Below are 20,871 nucleotides of genomic sequence, written 5' to 3' on the forward strand. Positions count from 1 at the left end.
CCCACAAGGTGTGGTAGGGAGGCTGGCTACACTCACACAGATCTGCAGTTGCAACAGAGGATATAAAAAAATAAATAAAAGGCAAAGTTTCCATAAACTCTGCATTCTCATACCCACCTGCAGCCAAACTTTCTTAATGTGGAGATGTGCCCGTTTCTTGCAAAGGGTTTACTATTATGGTTCTGCTTTGTGCTGGAAAAGTGCAAATGACTGTGAAAAGCGAGCCAAAGAAACAGTCCCTGCTGATTCAACTCAGGGCATGTGTGTATGCACATATGTGTGTGTGTGTGCACATATGTGTGTGTGCGTGTGCATGCCTGTCTGTGTGGGGGGCGTTACTATACCATACAGACACACAGCCTGGCATTTTAAGTGTCCCAGAAATCAATTTATTCAATATTAGTGAGGAGAGGTAGCTCATTTAAAGGGTTAGTCCCTAAAGATGAGGAACATATTCTCAAGGATGGAGGTAATATCTCTTAGTTGCCTTCTAATTCCCAGGTATTCCTCAAAGACAGACCAGTATCAATTAATCAATGCCTCTCTAAATTCTGCAAAATTTGTTTTTTCTTTTGTCCCATGTGAGAGTGAATGTTAAGATAAATGGTTATTGCTAGACTGAAATTAAAGGAAGTGGAGAAAAGCAAATGATGTATTTCAGTAAGTTAGTAGAAGGCCAGAGGGAATCCTGTTAAAAGCCTCCCCTACAGCTTAATCATTGTCACATTGCAAACTCTACCTTGATAAAAAGAAACATTTTCAACTATGGCCTCCCTTAATTTTCTCCCATCTATGCGTGGGAGCTCTCCTCTGTGAGTTCATCTGTTTGAATTTGACTCTGAATGATTCAATCAGCCAGTGTTGCACCATAATTTGGTAGCCCTTTGGCTAAATGCAAAGGGTTGGTGGTCTCACCCTGGGTCTATGGAGACATCTCCCTGACATTGTTACATGACCCTGTGGAGTCAGGGGATGACAGACGAAGAAAATTTCTCTGCTGAAGGTAGTGAGGCCCCCTCCATTTCTAGGAAATCCTTCTTAATTTTTTTCTTACAATTTAACGAATCTCTGCTTTTCATGGTATCTTTGTATTTAGGGTCATTCCAGTCTTTTAAACAAAATTGGTATACAGCTTTTTGGGGGGGGGGGTAATGTTTTCAATTTTCACATCGATGCCATCATATTTCAGGAATAACCACAAGTGGTTAATTCTGTAATTCTTCCAGACATTTTATTTTAAACTTTAAACTTGAGGAAACCATGGTCAGTATCAATAAATGTTTATGGAGTGTCAACTGAGTATGAGCCCTGTCCCTGGCACTTTTAACAAGTCTTCTCTGAGACGTCTGCGTTTCCAAGATGTTCCATTACCTGGTTTGGGAGTCAGATATTTCCCTCAAAGAGGTGTTCCTTGTTTCCTGAGTCTTAGAATTATTTTAAGTTCCCAGTTTTTAAAGCCGTTATCTGTAAGACAAGAGTGCCCAGTAGTTTTCATTTACTAGGAGTTTATTTTGAGCTAGAAACTGTAGTTAGTCAAGTGTTTTACATGCATTTTTTAATTTGAATCCCCACACCAATCTGCTGAGTTGGTGCCCTATTCTTCTGAACCCCATTTTAGAGGTGAGAGCACTGAGGCTTGCTGAGAACGTGCCATCAGCTCCAGTGACACAGCCAGCGTGGAAACTAGTTTAGTCCGAGTGTGCCTGATTCCACAGTCTCTAGGCTACATTATGTGCAGTCTGCTTTTTGGTGGCCTTTTGTTAATTCCCTCTTGGTGCCCTGATATTTCAGAAGTTAATGTCATTTAGTTATACATTTTAAATCTTAGGAAACTAAGTCTGCATCAACATTTACTAAGTATTGACTGGCTCTGCACTTAATATCTTACACATCTGTTTTGCATGGTCAGGATGTCCAAATTATTTCATTAGCTCATTATTTTGGTCAGATATATTTCTGAAGGGGACTATAATAATGAAAACTAGCTGAAATTCCCAATTATTCAGGCTATTTCATTTAAAGATGAAAACAACTGGCAGTTTCAATTCCCCAAGTGTTGAAAAATTGTGGAAAAGAAAAGCCCCAAACCAGCTTGTTAACAAATGGCTTAGCGAATGAATCAGCGGGATTGTGTTTTCTCTGGCCCTTTCTGGACGTCTTCTGTGTGTCTCCACAATCTGGGTGCAGTGTGATGCGCTGCTCTATGGAGAAACCACAGTTGAAAGAATAAACAGGGATGACAGAATAAACAGAATAAACCCCGAGTGTGGGGGAAGCTTTGCAAGTCAGGCTCCTTTCACTCACATGCCTGGCCTTCTGGGAATGGGCCCAAAGTTTTCTCTTTGAGAACTGGTGTAAACGGCTTATTGCAGCCAGTTTGTTTGATTTCTCATTGACTAGTGCAGGGTCCTGGGCAGGCACTAGCAGACTGAGGCTGCCTTTGGGGGAGCCTCACAAACTGGGCACTGGTCAGTAAACAAACACATGCACAAATGTGCTGAGGAAAGTGGGGACCCGGCACGGCACACACACATGAACACACACACAGACTGAGGGAGATGACCTCATAGAGAAGAAAAGAATTTACTGTTGTTGATCATTATGGATTCCACCTCCAATTCAATGACACATTTTTCTAAAAAGATTTCCATTCTTTTGTTTTTGTTTGTTTTTATTTTTATTTTTAGTTCTGGGTATGTGTACAGGATGTGCAGGTTTGTTACAGAGGTAAACATGTGCCATGGTGGTTTGCTGCACCTATCAACCCATCACCTGGGTATTAAGCCCAGCATGCATTAGCTGTTTGTCCTAATGCTCTCCCTCCCCGACCCCATCTGCCAATAGGCCCCAGTATGTGTTGTTCCCTTCCTTGTGTCCATGTGTTCTTATTGTTCAGCTCCCACTTACAAGTGAGAATACACAGTGTTTGGTTTTCTATTCCTGCGTTAGTTTGCTGAGGACGATGGCTTCCAGCTTCATCTGTGTCCCTGCAAAGGACATGCTCTAATTCCTTTTTATGGCTGCATAGGATTCCATGGTGTATATGTACCACATTTTCTTTATCCGATCTATCACTGATGGGCATTTGGGTTGATTCCATGTCTTTGCTATTGTAAACAGTGCAACAATGAACATACGCATGCATGTATCTTTGTAATAAAATGATTTATATTCCTTTGGGCATATACCCAGTAATGGGATTGCTGGTTCAAATGGTATTTCTGGCTCTAGATCTTTGAGGAATCACCACACCATCTTCCACAATAATTAAAGTAATTTACATTCCCACCAACAGTGTAAAAGCGTTCCTAAGATTTCCATTTTATGTTTGTCAAGCACTCTCCTTGGAGGAAGACTAAAGGCATACACTGTCCATAAGAACTGAACACTTAGTGCTGTTAAGTAAGTTGGGTTGAGACTGTGCGAGACAGGGAAATTGCAGAGGCAGTTGATGAAAGTTGTGAAAGGAAAATGGCAGAAGAAATCTTGCATGCCCATGATGGGGGCACTCAGCAGTGGAAATAGCAAAAAGGGGGACCCATTCTACAGCAGACCTGTTTTTTTCAATAGTGCTATTGGGACCTGGGCGCATGGTCTTGCTGAGAAGAGCTACTAATATCACCTGGGAGTGAGTTGAGCCTTAAAGTCCTTGTCTGTGCAGTCTTGTGTTTTGAGCACTTTTCAGATGGGTCAAGAAGTTTGTAGAACTTATTCATAATTTATGTAGCAAAACAGCTACATTTTGGAGCCTTGATAGTAATATCACAGAGTTGGCCTGGAGGAGAGTCAAAGACAGGGACATATGTGTCACCTAGGCTGTTTTGGAGATCTCAGGACTGTGACAGGACAGTGACACCGGCCCCCAACCATAGATCACCAGTGTGCACTTATAACCTGGGCTCAGACAGATATGCTGACTCCCAAGATGGCTGCATCTTGTGTTAATGGCACATAATTCAGCCCCTCACGGAGGCTTTCCTGGAAATCTAACCATGGACTGTATGTGCACTCAGTCCTGGAACTCCCTGTCTGAAAGTGCAAAAATGCCTGTTTTGGTGTTTGTTCATTTGCAGTAGTCGGATGAGCCTCTGTCCTCCGGGTCTCTTGTTTCCTTCTTCGTGTCCTATGTCTCCACACTGCTCCTCTTCAAGTGCCATCTGTGAGACTCAGGGTGATCCCCCGACATTTACGGTCCTTAGCAGTAGGGTTTTCCCTAGTAGTAAATGGGAGAGAATCCCGATTTCTAGTCACCAGGAAGCAGAAGTACGGCTGAGAGACCCTGAAACTCAAGGTCAAGTCTTGCAGGAAAGGAAGAGAATAGCAAGTTGAGCCCCAGCTGATTCAGAGTCCTTTATACTATTGAGATGTACACATTTTTTCTGGATTATATCACCTGAAAAAGCATGAGGTTTCCACTGTGACATTTACTGTGTTGTCCTTGAAACTCAGAATATTGAGAATGTGGCTGTTAACCAAAGCCTCCTGAACTGAAGGAAGTCTTCTCTTGTACAGTGTGTGAAAGCAGAGAGGAGCTGTTCATTGTAGCCTTTGAAGATCACCTCTTAATTTCCCCCTGTGTTCTTATTCTCTAACGATGTGCTTCACTCTTCTTTGGAGGGGAGCCTTCTCTGTGCTGTTGGAGATCAGTACTTTCTACTGCCTTTATCATGGCCTTAGAGAAGTTCTCCTGCTGGATCTAAATGGATCTCACATTATGAAAGGAGCACCAGAGCCCTGCAGGAAGGCCAGGGCTCTATTTATTTACGTTCAAGGTGGTGGCTGTGGAGGAGGAAGATTCAAAACACACAAAGTTATGTATGAATTATGATGTGATATGTTCAGCTTTTAGCTCTCTACTGGGCAGCACTTCAAAGTTTGTTTTCAATGGATTTTCTTCAGGGGGGCCACACCAGCATCCTCCAAATGGGAATCTGAGGATGCTTCCCATCTTACATCACTCACAGATCACTGCCAGAGCAACAAGAAACAGAAACCCTAACAATTTACAGTTTACCTTCTTTGATGTAAGGTGCAGTGGGGACACGAAGCCCAGGCCTCTGAGTAGGATGTAGCTGGATTGGCACAGAAAGCAAACTCTTCTTACTTTCCTCAAGAAGAAGGAAAACTACACTAGCAAATTAAAAATATTAGCAAGCTTCTACTCAGATACGTTTAGCCTGATTTGGGTCAAGGTGGGGGAAGGGAAGAGTAAGGAATTCAAACAGCCTGTGCCAAGGATTTGCTGAACATGTTCTTTAAAAAAAATGCTGACGGGCATTAAATGAAGTAACAACTGCAGATTACACGAGGGTAAACACTGCTGCTAATGTTTGACTAAAAGCTAACTGAGGGCTCTAAGTGACTCTCGTTAATTTACAGATCACGCCAGTAACAGTCCCTGGGGACTGGGGCTGCTGAAGGTGGGAGATTCGTTTTATAGCCAGAAGCCACATTTTTAATTTTAGAAAAAGAAAACTGAAGCTGTAGGAACTGATTTAGAAACTTCAGAGGGAGAGAGAGAAAAAGAGAGGGAGAGAGGGGAGGGAGGAAAGAGAAAGAGTGAGAGGTGTAGGGGGGATGAATTGAATGTCTTTGCTGGGCTTGGGATAGAAAAGTGGCTAAGAAAAAAAAAAACAGCAAGAAGCACATCTAACTTTAAATAACTCTTCCAGGAGGAGACAGTGTGCCAGGATCAAGAGTTAACTATTCCTGTGGGGTAGGGGTCTTAAATTCAAGACTGGGCCAGGGGCTCCATCGACCCCCAAATTAAAGAGTATAAACTGCCTCATGTTATCAAATAAAATTGATTTAATTTTGCAACATTTAGCTTCAAGTTAAAATTTAAATGTATGGTTGTACAGTAAATGATTTTAAAATTATAGTCCCTCCAGCATAGCCTCTCTTGACACAATTTTAAATGCTTCTTACATGGGATGTATAGTTTATTTAGTACATAGCAGTTGATGTCCTTAGATTGGGTTTTCATCATGTATTTTAATTTATTAAGGCTGGGATGACCATAATTGCCTAACAATTCAATGGAACGAAACGGGCTACCTCAGCACTTTTTACTGCATTTTTCCATATAATATCTAAAAGTCACCCTGCAACACACACAGGCTATGTTTATGAAAGCAAGGCTTTAACCCTTGCATTTTTCTATGTTTGAATAATTTTCTTAATAAGGCAAAAAAATGTTTGCAAATTTGCACCATGATGTTAGCACGTTGTTGTGAAGGAGGTAGGACTGGCCTGCACGTCAGGGATGGAGTCCTGTCCATTTGGTGTTTGCAAACCTTGAGGATCCTCATGGAAGCCCAGTAACTCCAAAGACCCTTGTTTCTTCCCAAGTTTCTGTCTCCTCTCAGCCAAGGGCAAACATATCTGCTGTGCTGGGCCGGTCTTTAGTTTAATCTTAGAGTCTCAAAAACAAACAGTGGTAAGGTCTGGATAACATAGTTATCCATTTCTATGTTTGCCCAGATGAAACTTTAAAAATGCTAAAAATACCAGGGCAATTTTTCTTAATTGCCCTGGATTATCAGGCTGGAGAAATGGATTGGGCAGGTATGTTCTAGTCTATTAAATCTTGTGCTAACTTTACTGATACCGGCTCTTGGACTCTGGCAGCCTATTCTGCTTTTCAGCATTCTCCAGGAATGCTCCCAGTGTGTTGGAAACCAAACTGCCTATCTTCAGAGACAGCCCTAACACCAAAACTTTTGCTTTACTAGAGAAGCCAGAAGAGAAAAATAATGCTGTTTCATCCTCTCTGACTCAGTTGACTCACTTTATGACTTTTAGTGTCGGATTCCAAACTCGATGGCTGACCTGCCTGAGGTCACCAGTCCCGTAGGACTATTTTAAAACTTTGAAAATCACAAGGCATTTTCAGTTCTTGCCACTTATGAGTTTGTGCAAATATTCTGATGAGTGATCCTTGAGGATACATTGCCTCTAAATATGAAGGTGTGCCAAGCTCTAGTGAAACTGGAAAAAAAAAAAAAGTGGCACTTCAGAATGACCAGAATCAGTAGACATTGTTTATTACCCTTATCGTCCACATCTGATGTTAAACACAAAGACTAGGAACACCCATGCCTGCCAGGTCAGTTTGTTTGTGAACATTGAGGAATGTCTAAGGGGGATTAAGCTTTCATGTATGGAAATGCTTTCTAATTCAAATAACCCACTGTAATTTTTTAAAAAGTGACATGAATTGATGATTGTAGATACTGTCATACTGTATGACCAAACAACATGGTTATAATGATGTGGCATTTCCTTTCCTTGTCTTTAACAAAACATATGGCTTTAGGTTACATTTATCTGGGTTTTGGTTCTTCTACTTTAACTTGAAAGATGAAATTTATGCAATTTCTCAAGATCCCGAATCACAAAGTTGGGTAATGGCAAATGGTATCCTAATAACAATAATAGCTGAATTGTATTGTGTAGCTATTCAGTGACTGCTCTAAACAACAACCCTACAGGGCAGATACTATTGTTATTCCATTGCAAGTTTAGGAAGTGAGGCACAGAGAGAAGTCAGGCATCCACAGTCACATAGCAGTTGATGCAGGAGCGCAGATTCAGCCACACTGCCTGTTTTTATCTAGTTTTGGGCTCTACCAGCGAGAGGAAATGTTGCCACTCTTTATTTTCAGGATCAAAGTACATATGCACACTATATTAGCTCCACCAGACTCTGTAATCTAACTTATTTTGGCATGGCAGACCCTTCACGCTAGAGTGGAGGAAGAGGGATTGGATTTATTCTCCATCGTGCCTGAAGAATCCATCTCCTCCTACAATTTAGAACACACATTTTATTTTTAAGAGTGGGCTTTTTTATTGGAAAACAATAGTAGCTACACTTAGCTTACTATTAATACATGTCAGAAGTTTTTTGAAGTACTTTCCATTTCTTTTTCAATTTATTCTCACACTATGAAGTAGACAATATTATCATCTCCATGTTATAAATGGGTATACTGAAACACAGATGAGTCATGTCACTTACTTCTAATTGTCTAGTTAGAGGGACACAGAGATGGGCTCACATCCAGGTAGCCAGGTCCCATGGTCCATGCTCTTAGCACTACACTCTCTTTCCTATGAGCTGATAACTAGTCAGGTGATTCGAGGGTTAGCAATAAAATGATCTGGACTGAGTTCTAGCACAGCTGATAGAATTGCAGAATTGTCCATTTTATCATTAACAAGAGCAGTGCTGCCCCCCATTTCTACCACTGTCATCGTAGAACATTCCAGAAGAAAGGTCCTAGGAGGCTCTATAGAGGCTCGTGTTGTTCTCCCAGCATCTCAGACTGTGTGATATCTAACTCTTACTTCTCTTTTTTATACCTTGGTTCTCCTGCCTCAGAATAATAAACCCAATAACAATAGCCTCTTTTTATTTGTGGTGTTTTCCAGTTTACAAAGCGATTTCTCACATTAGGTAATGTGAACCTCACTATGGTTCTATAGGGTGTGTTCAGTCTTCATTGTATTGATAAGAAAACTGTAGTTCAGAAACACCCAAGGCCACAAAACATCAAAACGGGCTGGACACGGTGGCTCACACCTGTAATCCCAGCACTTTGGGAGGCTGAGGTGGGTAGATCATGAGGTCAGGAGTTCAAGACCAGCCTGGCCAAGATGGTGAAACCCTGTCTCTACTAAAAATACAAGAAAATTAGCCGGGCGTGGTGGAATGCGCCTGTAATCCCAGATACTCCGGAGGCTGAGGCAGAGATTGCTTAAACCTGGTGGGGCAGAGGTTGCAGTGAGCCAAGATCACACCACTGCACTCCAGCCTGGGTGACAGAGTAAGACTCCGTCTCAAAAAAAAAAAAAAAAAAAAAGGTCAAAACGGGCTGGACTTAGTCTGGCTTTATAATCTCCTATCCCTTATCCCTATTCCCAAATCCTCCTACAGTGAGAAATAACCTCTTGTAGCAGCCATTTCAGTGGGAGTCAAAGCACTTCACAAAGCTCTCTCCTTGTTCTTTGGAACAAGTCTCTATGAAGTGGTCCAAGCAGCCACCAGAACTGGTTGGAGACCACCCACATATGCTGCCCGCACTGTATTTTATGCCTGAATTAACTTGCCATGTAGACATCTTACCATAGTGGTTGAGGATATTGGAACTACTTGGATGAAAGAACACCTGAGCCCCTGGTGGTCTTCTGTTGAACTGTGTGGGTCCATGGCACAGATAGGGCCGCAATGACAGCACTCTGTGCAGAGGAGAAAAGCATGCTTACAATAAACGGGCCTTTGGCGTCCACTCACGCAGATGGAGAGAAGTGTTGCTTTTTCCTAGAGAAAAGAAATGAACAAGACCTGTTGATGGTGAATGAGTTGGGTCCCCATGCTCCCCTTTCTCTGCCATGCCCTTCAGGTGGGATGCTGGCACAGGGAGGATTAGATGTCTAACCTACTTACTCATTCCAACTTATAGCTCACAAGGATGGAGCTTAGCTGGAGGCTGAATGCTGGAACCCCATCTGAGCATTTCAGAATAGCCTAGGCCGTTTCCACAGGTCCGAATCTGTGACCTAGGGGCAGGCTCTTAGAACAACAGATTCTCATATAATGTGACTAAGGTGTCCGTAAGAAAAGCTAACATCCCCTGCTCTGATCAGGCAGAAAGGAGTGAGAGGAGGAAGAGAGAGGAACCTGGAGAAAAAAAAATGCAATAAAGACCTGTAAAAGGAAAACTCACAAAGCCCTTCTCTGAAGAGCCTTTAAGATGGAGTTTACCAGCAAGGTACTAGCAGACACAAACGAGCAGGTTAACATCCCTGAAATAAAGCAGGAGCCAGTAATAACAGGGTCAGGCAACAGAAAGCTACAGCTGGTAAGGAAGTCAGCAGCACCACACCATTAGATACAGCAATTACTTTAGATACAGGGTGGGGTCCCCAGCTCTGCAGCACACACACTCGGGCTGGAGAAACAGGCTCTGCTTCTGGGAAAGTGTTCTCCACCCCTGGGTACAGATCCCTGGAGCCTTAAGAAGGCGTTGCAGAAAAAATTAAGCATTATCTCGTCTGAGTCCCCTAGGCTGGGTTAGAAGTTGCTTGCCTGATTATTGCATGCAGCTGGAACGGTCTTGGTGTAGGGAGGGATCTGGGCTGAAGGGAGAGAGGAGAGAAGAGAGAGGGGAGAGGGGAGAGGGGAGAGGGGAGAACGAACAGGGAGGGGAGAGGGCACCTGCTTGCACACACACTGTAGCAGAAGCTGCAACTTTGCCGGTTACAGGGCTGTTGTGAGATAGGGTGCTTGCTACGGTGACTGGAGCCCGGACTTGCAGATCTGCTTGTCATCACTTACCCTCTCTTGGTGGTTTGGGCATGCACTTCTTTGGGGGAACAAACACAATTTTTAAAGTTATTGAGTTTGGCAGCAGCAGCCAATCACTTGCCTCCCTGTTACCCTCCTCCCTTTTTTCTAAAGTAGTCAAATGCCAGCTTCTTTTTCACTAGTTTCTATTTCTGTGAAAAACATTTCAGAACTGCTTTCCTCATCCTTCCCACTAAAAATCAAACATCCCACCCCGCCACCCTCCTGTTCTGTGCAGGAAGGGTTGGCCCACACTCACCTGATGTGTTCCCTCCTCAGTCGTGGCCAGCACCAGGTGGTTGCTGCCATCAGATGATGTTCCGCTCTGGCAAGCACATGTTTTTAAGTGACTGTGCAGTACCCAGGCTTATAAAAACAAATGCACCCAGACGAATTTCCAGCGGCCCATGGAGATACGCTGAAATTCTCTGACCTTGCTGAGCTGGGCTTTGGCTTTGCGTCTTCTCTCAGGCAGACCTGTATACATCTTCATTCATGTGCCTATTTTAGTCATTGCAAAATGCTTTATAATGGGAGGACTCTAGTTTGGAGCACAGGCATTAGGATCAGAACCTCGGCTTGAATTTTAATGCAATATACCCATATAAGTAAGTCTTTTTCACCTCTGTGCCACAGTTTTCCCGTCTACAAAATGGGACAGCAGCAACACCTGTCTGTGTAGGGGTCTTGTCAGAATTGAATGAGAGAAATGTTATGTATTTAGCGCAGTTCCTGGTACATAGACAAACATTAGTTCAATAAAGTTTTGCTAGTATTATCATTTCCTTGTTTTTCCACAAAGTAGCTAATCTGAGCACACATCTGTTTATAGGAGGGGGTCTGATGGCCGGGAGGATGGGAAGAAGGAACCCACGATGAAGCAAAAGTCACATTTAACTTTGTCCTCACCATTCCTCTCCTGGGCCTGTCCTAAACAGGAAGCTGGGGGAAGATGGAGTGCTGGAATCCTGCAGAAGTCTCATGGGGGGGCGCTTGGTGTTCACCACAGTGTACACTGCTGCACGACCAGGTTGGCACTTTGCATGTGGGAAACGATCAGAGAACGGTGGGGGATGCTTAAGAGGCATCTCTGGAATCCTATGGCACCACAGACCAGAGCCTTCCCTTCCCTTCCTCTCCCACAGATGAACATTTGAATGCTGGGGCTCAGTGGAACACCTGAAGGAAGCTGGTGAGGCAGATGTCCCGCTATGCCTTCCAAGTGTCCTGCAACCAGTTCATGCCTGTCAGCATCTTTGCCGGTGGACTCTGTGAGTCAGCAAATCTACAGAGCAGAGAGCCACAAGTGGGGACAGATGCGGTCAAATCCCATTTAAATCAGTGATTCTCAAACCAGGAGTTGTCATGGTACCGGCCTTGAGTGAGCTGGACCAAGGGAAGTGGTGGAATTCCCCATGAAGGACCAAGCAAGCAGATGGAAGTTTCTCCATTTTAACGTTTTCTGAGTCAATTTAAAACAACACCTAGTGCCTTTTTCTGTACCTAGTGCTAAGCAATTTGCCAAGCAAGTAAACAATTAACCAGGGCATATTAAGAGAGAGAGAGAGAGAGAGAGAACCGGATGAAATAAGTAAGGCAACTTCTTTTTGTAGCGTACCATTCAGATATTTTGTGCTTGAGATAAAGAGGCCCTACCTGATCAGCTGCAGACTTTGGTGGATAGTAGAGTTGGTGTACCCGTGGGTTTGAATTTAAGCCTACCCAAATGTGCTTTTCTCTCACCTATTTGAACCTTGCATGTTTCCAGGATAAGAATTAACATAAGCTATAAATATTCTTCCAGGACTAGTTATTAACCGTGAATGTTGAGAGGCCTTGACAAATATAAAATGTTATATATAAGCCCAGGAGTAGATCAGAGAGCATCAAGTGAGACTTGGAGTTTTCATTAAATTCTGCAGTCTCCCAGTATTTCCAGTCATTTCAGGGCAGACCAAAGTTCCGTGGTATATCTTTTTAATGTGGCAGGCCTCGAGGGTGGATTGAGTTAGGCAATTTATCCCCTTTTATGCCCTGTATTCACAGACAACACTCCAATGGGGTAACATAAAACCACAGATAGGTTTCTTTATAGCAGTATTTAAGGGGTCTAGGAAAGCAGCCCAAGTCATGTGGAGAAAGCTGGGGAAAGAAGTGTCAGAGGAGAAAGGGGACCTTAGCAGAAATGACAAAAGTGAAAAACCTTCCTAACTGCTTCAGACATGATGCTTAAAAGTGTGTTTCTTTGGCAACTTATAATTTTCTGAAGCTGGTTCTCAGCCTCAGATCCTCCCCCCAAGGTTTTTATGTTGTATTTTGACTCAGTAGGAGTGATCCAGTCTCAGACCTTCCAGCTCTCACCAGTACACCACAGGCTCACGCCATCCAGCAATCAGATGACAGGAGGAGGAGAGGTTCAAAGAGGACTACTGTATTTCTCAGAAAGGGCTGGCTCATCTACCCTCCAGTGTATTACTCACACTGTAGATGCACAAAACATGTCAAAGTATACTGGGGCTCTGCAATGCATGCACCCACACACATGCACACATACACACACACTTCCAAACTGAAAAAGAGAACTGAGATCAAAAGGGGACAGTGTGCAACTGGTGCTCCATGTTGTAAGGACCCCCTCCTGCGGGTGTGGCTACCCCAGCAGGCTTGTCTGGGCATGTCCGCCCAGTTGACGCCAGGCCAAGTTTTACGGGAGGAATTGGCCTGTGTCTAAAGCTGGAGTTCAGCTTTGCTGACTATGGAGACTGATCTGTTGGTTGTCAGCAAAGAAAAGGTGGTTTTCAAAAGAGCAGCAGAGGACTCTGTCCTAGTTGCTACTGGCCAAATTTGACTCCGGTTGGAAGCTCGAGAAACAAAAATGCTATGCAGAATATCTAGTGACAGAAATAAATCAGAGATTGCCAGGGGCTAAGGGTGAGAGGAAGGAGATTGACTTCAAAGGGGCACAGATAATTTCTCAGGGTGTCAGAAATATTCTGTCTTGATTGAGGTGGTGCTACTCGACTGTATATGCTTGTAAAAATGTGTAGAACTGTGTGCCTGAAAAGGGTGAATTCTACTGTATGTAAATTATAACTCGATAAGCCTGATTTTTAAAAACACTGTAGTTTTGGAGGCCATATAAAACCAAATCACATTTTGAGTCACTAATGCCTCTTTAAGAATATTTTGGATTTTTTATTAGATTTAAAAAAAAATTCTTCATGGTAAGTATTAACCCTTTAAGAGCCAAATGGAGGAGTGGAATCTGTATGTTTCAGAGTTGTTTGTGCTTTTTAGGTGGTCATTTTACACACTTAATTTTTGATTTTATTTAGAAAAAGAAGTTATGCTTATGAAGCATGAGAGCTGTAATTCCAAAAGTTGAATTGGTTTTGAGACCCCAAAGTCAAGACTATGTAGAGAATTTCTAAATTCTTAAGGATAACCTATTTAGAAAAACCTAAGAAATCAACTGTTACAACTAATGCTTCATTATGATACCTGGATACAAACTATAAAAAAAAATCCATAATTAGATAATAATTGTAAAGAGGGAAAAGATCTCTTATAATAGGGGAAAAACAAAGCAAAACCAGCAAGAATAAGAACAATAAAACCTGGAAACAAACTTGTTTGTTTATAAAGGGCTTCTATCAATTTAGCCATAAAACTTTAGTTAATATGAAAGCAGGCTTGAATAAATTGAGATATATTTTATATTATTGGATGATGTCACTTTTTCTCAAATTGATTGTTAGGTCCAATATGATTCTAATCAAAATCCCACTTGGAATATTTTTGAATGAAAATGTGACTATAAGGTTTATCTAGAATAATTTATGGATAAAAATAACCAATAAAGATTTATAAACAAGGTAAACTGTACTTCAGATGTTAAAAACCTGTTATAAAGCTTTAATAACATAATATTGGTATACAACTAGACAGAGAGAAGAGAATAGAGTCCCCAAACACACTCGAATATATATAAGAACTTAGTATTTGATGAAGACACTTCAAGTTAGGGAAGGAAATGAAAGATTATGCCAGTGAATAGTGCTGGGGAAATTAATTCAGTTTTTAAGGGAAGAGACCCAAATCATATCCCTAAATAAAGTCTGAATGAATTAAATAATTAAATTTTAAAATATGAAAACACAAATGAGTAAAAGAAATTATGGTAAATATCCATCGACTCGGCAATGTATAGACGCACTTTTTAAGAAAAAAGGTAGAGGAAGAATCTATAAAACAGAAGACAGAATGTTTTTACATAAAAATTATAAACATATACATCAAAACTCATGATTAAAAAAGCATAAGGCAAAGAATAACTTGGAAAAAAGGCAAAATAGAAGACAAAGTTTAACATGGTTAATACGTGAAGAGCTTCCAAAGTCAATGATTAGAAGTTAAATATCCTAAGCAGAAAAATTTTCAATATTCACAAAAAAGTAATTTGTACAAGCAGAAAAAAATTAGACAATAAATCATGAAAAAATTTCAGGCTCACTATTTATTTAAAAATAATTTTAAAAGACACCAATTTCCATCCATTAAATTAGTAAATATTTTAAATTTCAAAAAACCTTGATAATTACAGAGTTGGGTAAAAGTTCAAGATAAAGGAAAATCTTATCCACTGCTGATGGAAGTATAACAATCTTTTAAATTTTCTGATTAGAAATGTGGCAATATGTATGTATTCAAAGACTTAAAGCTGTAAACAGTATTTGACCTAATAATTCCTTCTTAAGGAATCTATCCTTGCTTCAGATACAATTTTAGGAAATACAAGGATTTAGGTATAAGGATGTTTATTGCAGGGTTACTTGTGACTGAAAAATTCTAGAAATAGGCTTAATTAATGACAGTTCATCTGTAGGCATGGAAAACCACATTCTCAGGAATATTTAAGGCTTTGGAAGAAATATAAAAAGTAACATGAAGTGAAAAATATAAGAGGCAAAGTAGCATGTACAATAGAGCTGTGGGTGGATCTGGCTATATATGTACATACATACATATGTACACACACAGAAAAAAGACTGGAAGGATTTGCATCAATGAAATGTTAATAGTGGTTCTTAGGGTAGTGGAATGATTAGTGGGTTTTTATTACCTTTATGTGGTACTTTTTCAAATTTTCTGTAAAAAGGTTGTATTAACTTTATGATCAGAAGTATAAACATTATTTTTGTAATTTTCTTTGCTATCAAGGGCTCCCTCTGCTGCTCATCTAAAAAATTATGAAGAGTTGGCTTCCTACTTCTCATTCCTGATTTTCCTCATCTCCTAATAGCCTCCGTTCTAGATCTTGTGACCACTCTCCACTTATTTACCTTAGAAGCAGACTCTTCTAATTTGAGTATTTGGAATTATATGTCAAGTTCTAGACTTTTGTTTTTAATTGAGATATAACTCACATACACTAGTCATCCATTTAAAGGGTACGGTTCAGTGGCTTTTAAGTATATTCACAGAGTTGTGCAAATGTCACCATGATCTAATTCCAGAATATTTCTCTCACCCCCAAAAGAAAACTTACGCTCATTATCAGTAACCCTTGATTACTTCTTGCTGCCATCCCTGGTAACCACTAAACTACTCTTAGTGTTTATGGTGTTGGGGCCGAGAAAATGATACCCCGCACAGTGGTGCTTTGGCATACTGAGTACTTTGAATTAAATGAAGTTGGAGTACCTTAGAAGCTGCCTCAGAACCCAAAATGTTTTAACCCTCTTTTGTTTCTTCTCCCTTGACCTCGAGAGCAAGGAGGGACTCTCTCTGGAATTTCCTTATCTAACTAAGGAAACTTCTCAAAAGAAATGCAATTGTCTTAAGACTCACGCTACAGGAATCTCATGAAATAATCCAGAAAGATTACCCACCTGAGAAAAGAAGACTATGAAAGTCATCACTACATGCAGTTAGACTTTTCATCTATTCTTTTGAGGGTAGGTTGGAGAGATTACCTAGGAGACTTTCTACGTACTAAGACAGCATTCGTTCACAAGGCAGTTCCACCCCTCTCTTTCCTTTAACTTGCCAGTCCCATTCAGTTTCCTAAGAGAATTATTTACAAAATAATATTTGCCTCCTGGGTCCATTCGTTTCCTCTGAAAATCGCTTACTAACCCTCTTCAATTGGTTACAGCTCCCTACTTTTCTCTCCCCTACGAAGAGGACATTTAAATCTCAACCATATGGCCCTTTTTTGAGTCTCATATTTTATATGGCTCCCATGGTTATACATATTAATTAATGTGTAAACTTTTTCTCCTGTTAATCTGTCTATTGTCACTTTATTTCAGTGAACCTTCAGAAAGGGCAGAAAGGAAGTTTACTTCTGCCTCTACAATGGATTTGCCTACTTTAGACATGTTTTCAAGATTTATCCATGTTATGGCATATACCAGAACTTCATTTCTTTTATGATTGAATAATATTACATGGTTTTAATATACTATATTTTGTTTATCTGTTCATCAATTAATAAATCTTTGGGTTGTTTTTGTCAGGCCTCTGAGCCCAAGCCAAGCCATTGCATCCCCTGTGACTTGCATGTATAAGCCCAGATGGCCTGAAGTAACTGAAGAATCACAAAAGAAGTGAAAAAGTCCCTGTCCCGCCTTAACTGATGACATTCCACCACAAAAGAAGTGAAAATGACCAGTCCTTGCCCTAAGCGATGACATTATCTTGTGAAATTCCTTTTCCTGGCTCATCCTGGCTCAGAAAGCTCCCCAACTGAGCACCTTGTGACCCCACTCCTGCCCACCAGAGAACAACCCCCCTTTGACTGTAATTTTCCTTTACCTATCCAAATCCTATAAAACGGCCCCACCCTTATCTCCCTTCGCTGACTCCTTTTTCGGACTCAGCCCGCCTGCACCCAGGTGAAATAAACAGCCATGTTGCTCACACAAAGCCTGTTTGGTGGTCTCTTCACAGGGACGCGCATGAATTTTCACTTTTAGGCTATAATAATTAATGCTGTTAGGAATATTTATGTGTAAGTTTTTGTTATATGTTTTTAATTCTCCTGGGTAGATACTTAGGGATAAAATTGCTGAATTAGATTGTAACTCTATGTTTAACTTTTTGAGAAACTACCCAACTATTTTCCAAAGTAACTATCATTTTATTTTTTTATTTTTATTTTTTTTATTTTTATTTTTTTTGAGACGGAGTCTTGCTCTGTCACCCAGGCTGGAGTTCAGTGGCCGGATCTTGGCTCACAGCAAGCTCCGCCTCCCGGGTTCACGCCATTCTCCTGCCTCAGCCTCCCGAGTAGCTGGGACTACAGGCACCCGCCACCTCGCCCGGCTAGTTTTTTGTAATTTTTAGTAGAGGCGGGGTTTCACCGTGTTAGCCAGGATGGTCTTGATCTCCTGACCTCGTGATCCGCCCGCCTTGGCCTCCCAAAGTGCTGGGATTACAGGCCTGAGCCACCGTGCCCGGCGCAGTAACTATCATTTTATATTTCACCAGCATTGTATGACAGTTCCGGTCTTTCCTTATTTAAGCTAATACTTAATTATTGCCTTTTATTGTAGCTCTCCTGGTACATATGAAGTGTTATCTCATTATGGTTTTGATTTGCATTCTCTAATGACTAATATCAAGCATCTTTTCATGTGTATACAAGATACTTGTATATCTTCTTTAGAGAAATGTCTATTCAAATCCTGTGCCTATGTTTTAATTGGGTAATTTATGTTTTTATTGTTGAGTTGCAATAGTTTTTAAATATATTCTAGATCCTAGACCTTTAACAGTGTATGATTTGTAAATATTTTCTCCCATTCTGTGGGTTGGCTTTTCACTTCCTTATATTATCTTTTGAAGCACAAGTTTTTTTATTTTGATAAAGTCCAGTTTGTCTATTTTTTTGCTTGTCTTTTGGTGTTGTATCTAACAAACCATTGCCTAAATCTGAGGTCACAAATTTTACAGCTGTGGTTTCTTCTAAGAGTTTTATGCTTTTAGCTTTTGCATTTAGGTCTTTGATACATTTTGTGCTAATTTTTGTATAGGGTAAGAGATAGGGATCCAATTTCATTCTTTGGTATGTGTATATGTGTATATCCCATTTTTGCAGCACCTTTTGTTTAAAAGACTATTGTTTCCTCCATTGAACTGTCTTCACACTCTTGTCAAAACTCAGTTGACCATAAATGTATGAGTTTATTTCCAGACTCTCAATCCTATTCCATTGATAAATATGACTATCCTATGCCACTACTATACAATCTTTAGTGCTGTAGCTTTGTGCTGTAGATTTCAAAATCAGTAAGTGTTAGTTCTTTAACTTTGAGGGTTTTTTTTCAGATTATTTTTGTTATTCTGGACCCCTTGCATTTCCACATGAGGTTCAGAATTAGCTTATAAATTTATACAAAAAAGGCAGCTGGAATTTTGATGGAGACAGTGCAAAAACTCTAGATGAATTCAAGGAGTTTGTTACCTTAACAATATTAAGTGTTCCAATCTGTGAACACAAGAGGTATTTCCAGTTATTTGAGTCTTCTTTAGTTTCTTTCAATTATATTTTATAGTTTTTAGTATACTAGTCTTGGAATTATTTTGTTAAATTTATTCCTAATTATTTTATTCTTCTTAATGCTGTTATAAATTATTTTATTTACTGGTTGTTCATTGCTGGTGTATGAAAATATAACTGAGTATTCTATATTTCTCCTGTATCCTTTAACCTTGCTAAACTGGCTTATTAGACCTTTGTGAATTCCTTAAAATTTACCATATAATGTCATTGGCAAACAGATAGATTTGCTTCTTCCTTTTCAATTTGGCTGCTTTTTATTTATTTTTCTTCACTAATTGCTCTGGCTAGAGACTCTGATACAATGTTGAATAGAAGGGCCAGAAAGAACATTCATTTCCTGGTCTTTGTGGCGAAGATTCCAGGATTTCAGCATTAAGCATGGTATTAGCTGTGCATTTTACTCTGATGTTGTTTACCAAGTAGAGGAAGTTCCTTTTCATCCCGATTTATTGAGTGTTTCATCATGAAATCATTTTTATTGTAGATTCAGACAAATTATTTTTCTGCATCTTTTGAGATGATTCTGTAATTTTAGCCTTTTTTATTAACATGTTATATGACATTGAAAAAGTTTGGTATATCAAACCAACCTTGCATTCCATTGATAAATTCCCTTTGATTATTTGGTACAATTCTTTTTAAAATGTTGCACACTGAATTAAGTGTTCTAGTATTTTTTGAGGTTTTTTTGACGTTTATATATATAAGGGATATTGTTCTGCAAGTATCCTTTCTTGGGATGTTTTTGTCTGGGTTTGATATCAGAGCAACACTGATCTTATAGAATAAGATGGAAAATAGTCCCCCTTCTTCTATTTTTGAAAGAGTTCATGAAAGATTTGTCTTAATTGTTTTTTAAACATTTGGTAGAATTTGCCAGTGAGTACATCTGGTCATGGGCTTTTCTTTGTGGGAAGTTTTTTGATTATGAATTCAATTTCTGTATTTGTTATAGGTTTTTTTAGAGTCTGGCAGTTTGTTTGTAATGTGCCTCAAAGAGAAATTTTTGGGGGTTGAATCTAATTAGGGACCTTTGAGTTTCCTGAGTCTGGGTGTTTATGTATCTCCTAAGACTTAGAAAGTTTTCAGCTATTATTTAATTAAATAGGTTTTCTGTGCCTATCTTCATCTCTTTTCCCTCTGGCATTGTTATAATATGTTTATTGGCTTAATGATGTCCTGTAGGTCCCATAGGATCTCTTCATTCTTTTTATTCTTATTTGTCTTACCTCTGAGTTATTTCAAAAGAACTATCTTAAAGTTCAGAAATTCTTTATTCTGTTTGACCTAGTCTGTTTTTGAAACTCTCAATTGTATTTTTATTTCATTCAATGTGTTCTTCAGTGTGAAGATTTTCATTTGGTTCTTCTCATGATACCAATCTCTGTTGTTTTCCTAATTTCATTGAATTGTATTGAATATTGGCCTTATTCAATATTCGTTGAATATTGGCTGTATTCTCTTGTATCTCACTGAGTTTTCTTAAGATCATTATTTTAAATTCCTTTTCTGGAATTTTGTTCTTTTCTTTGGATTCTGTTACTGGAGAGTTATTTTGTTCCTTTAGACATGTCATACTTCCTTACTTTTGTGTGTGTGTGTGTGTGTGTGTGTGTGTGTGTGTGTGTTCCTTTGTTGATATCTGTGCACACCAGTGGAACAGTCATCTTTCCAAATTTGGAGGAGTAGTTTTCAGAGGGAGAATCTGTTTCCTGCACATGAGTCATAGAATGTTGTTCAAGTATGGTGTGTTGGGGCTTTGGTTTTAGATGGACTCAGTAGCATGATCTCTGTGCATTTTCTTCAGCTGCAATCCTCATTTATAGTGTCTGCAATTGTGTCAGTGACCTAGGCTGTTGGTTTGTGATGGCAGTGCTATGGTTTTGCTGGGTGAGGTGGGGTGGGGGTAGGGGTTGCTGGGCTGGCTGGCAGGCCAAGTGTGTAGGTATAT

General features: G+C 40.1%; 1 protein-coding gene and 1 long non-coding RNA gene across 3 annotated transcripts in view; one reads left to right on the forward strand and one right to left on the reverse strand.

The window, feature by feature from the left end:
* Positions 1 to 11,852, forward strand: part of LOC112610656 (leukemia-associated protein 1) — a 441,521-nt gene extending 429,669 nt beyond the window's left edge. The window contains exons 7-8 of one of the 2 annotated variants that reach the window (XR_003116460.1): positions 11,184 to 11,381; positions 11,497 to 11,852. The gene's annotated coding sequence lies outside the window, so the exon portion shown is untranslated. The remainder of the gene's footprint in view (positions 1 to 11,183; positions 11,382 to 11,496) is intronic. The other variant, XR_003116461.1, reaches the window with a different exon arrangement.
* On the reverse strand, positions 4,272 to 10,781 carry LOC112610658. Its single transcript, XR_003116464.1, has 3 exons — positions 10,611 to 10,781; positions 9,271 to 9,325; positions 4,272 to 4,779 (listed from the first exon to the last, which is right to left on the reverse strand). It is a non-coding gene; the product is annotated as an uncharacterized LOC112610658 (long non-coding RNA).
* Positions 11,853 to 20,871: the final 9,019 nt, after the last annotated feature.

This window comes from Theropithecus gelada, chromosome 17 (genome assembly GCF_003255815.1).
Source record: "Theropithecus gelada isolate Dixy chromosome 17, Tgel_1.0, whole genome shotgun sequence".
NCBI lineage: Eukaryota > Metazoa > Chordata > Mammalia > Primates > Cercopithecidae > Theropithecus > Theropithecus gelada.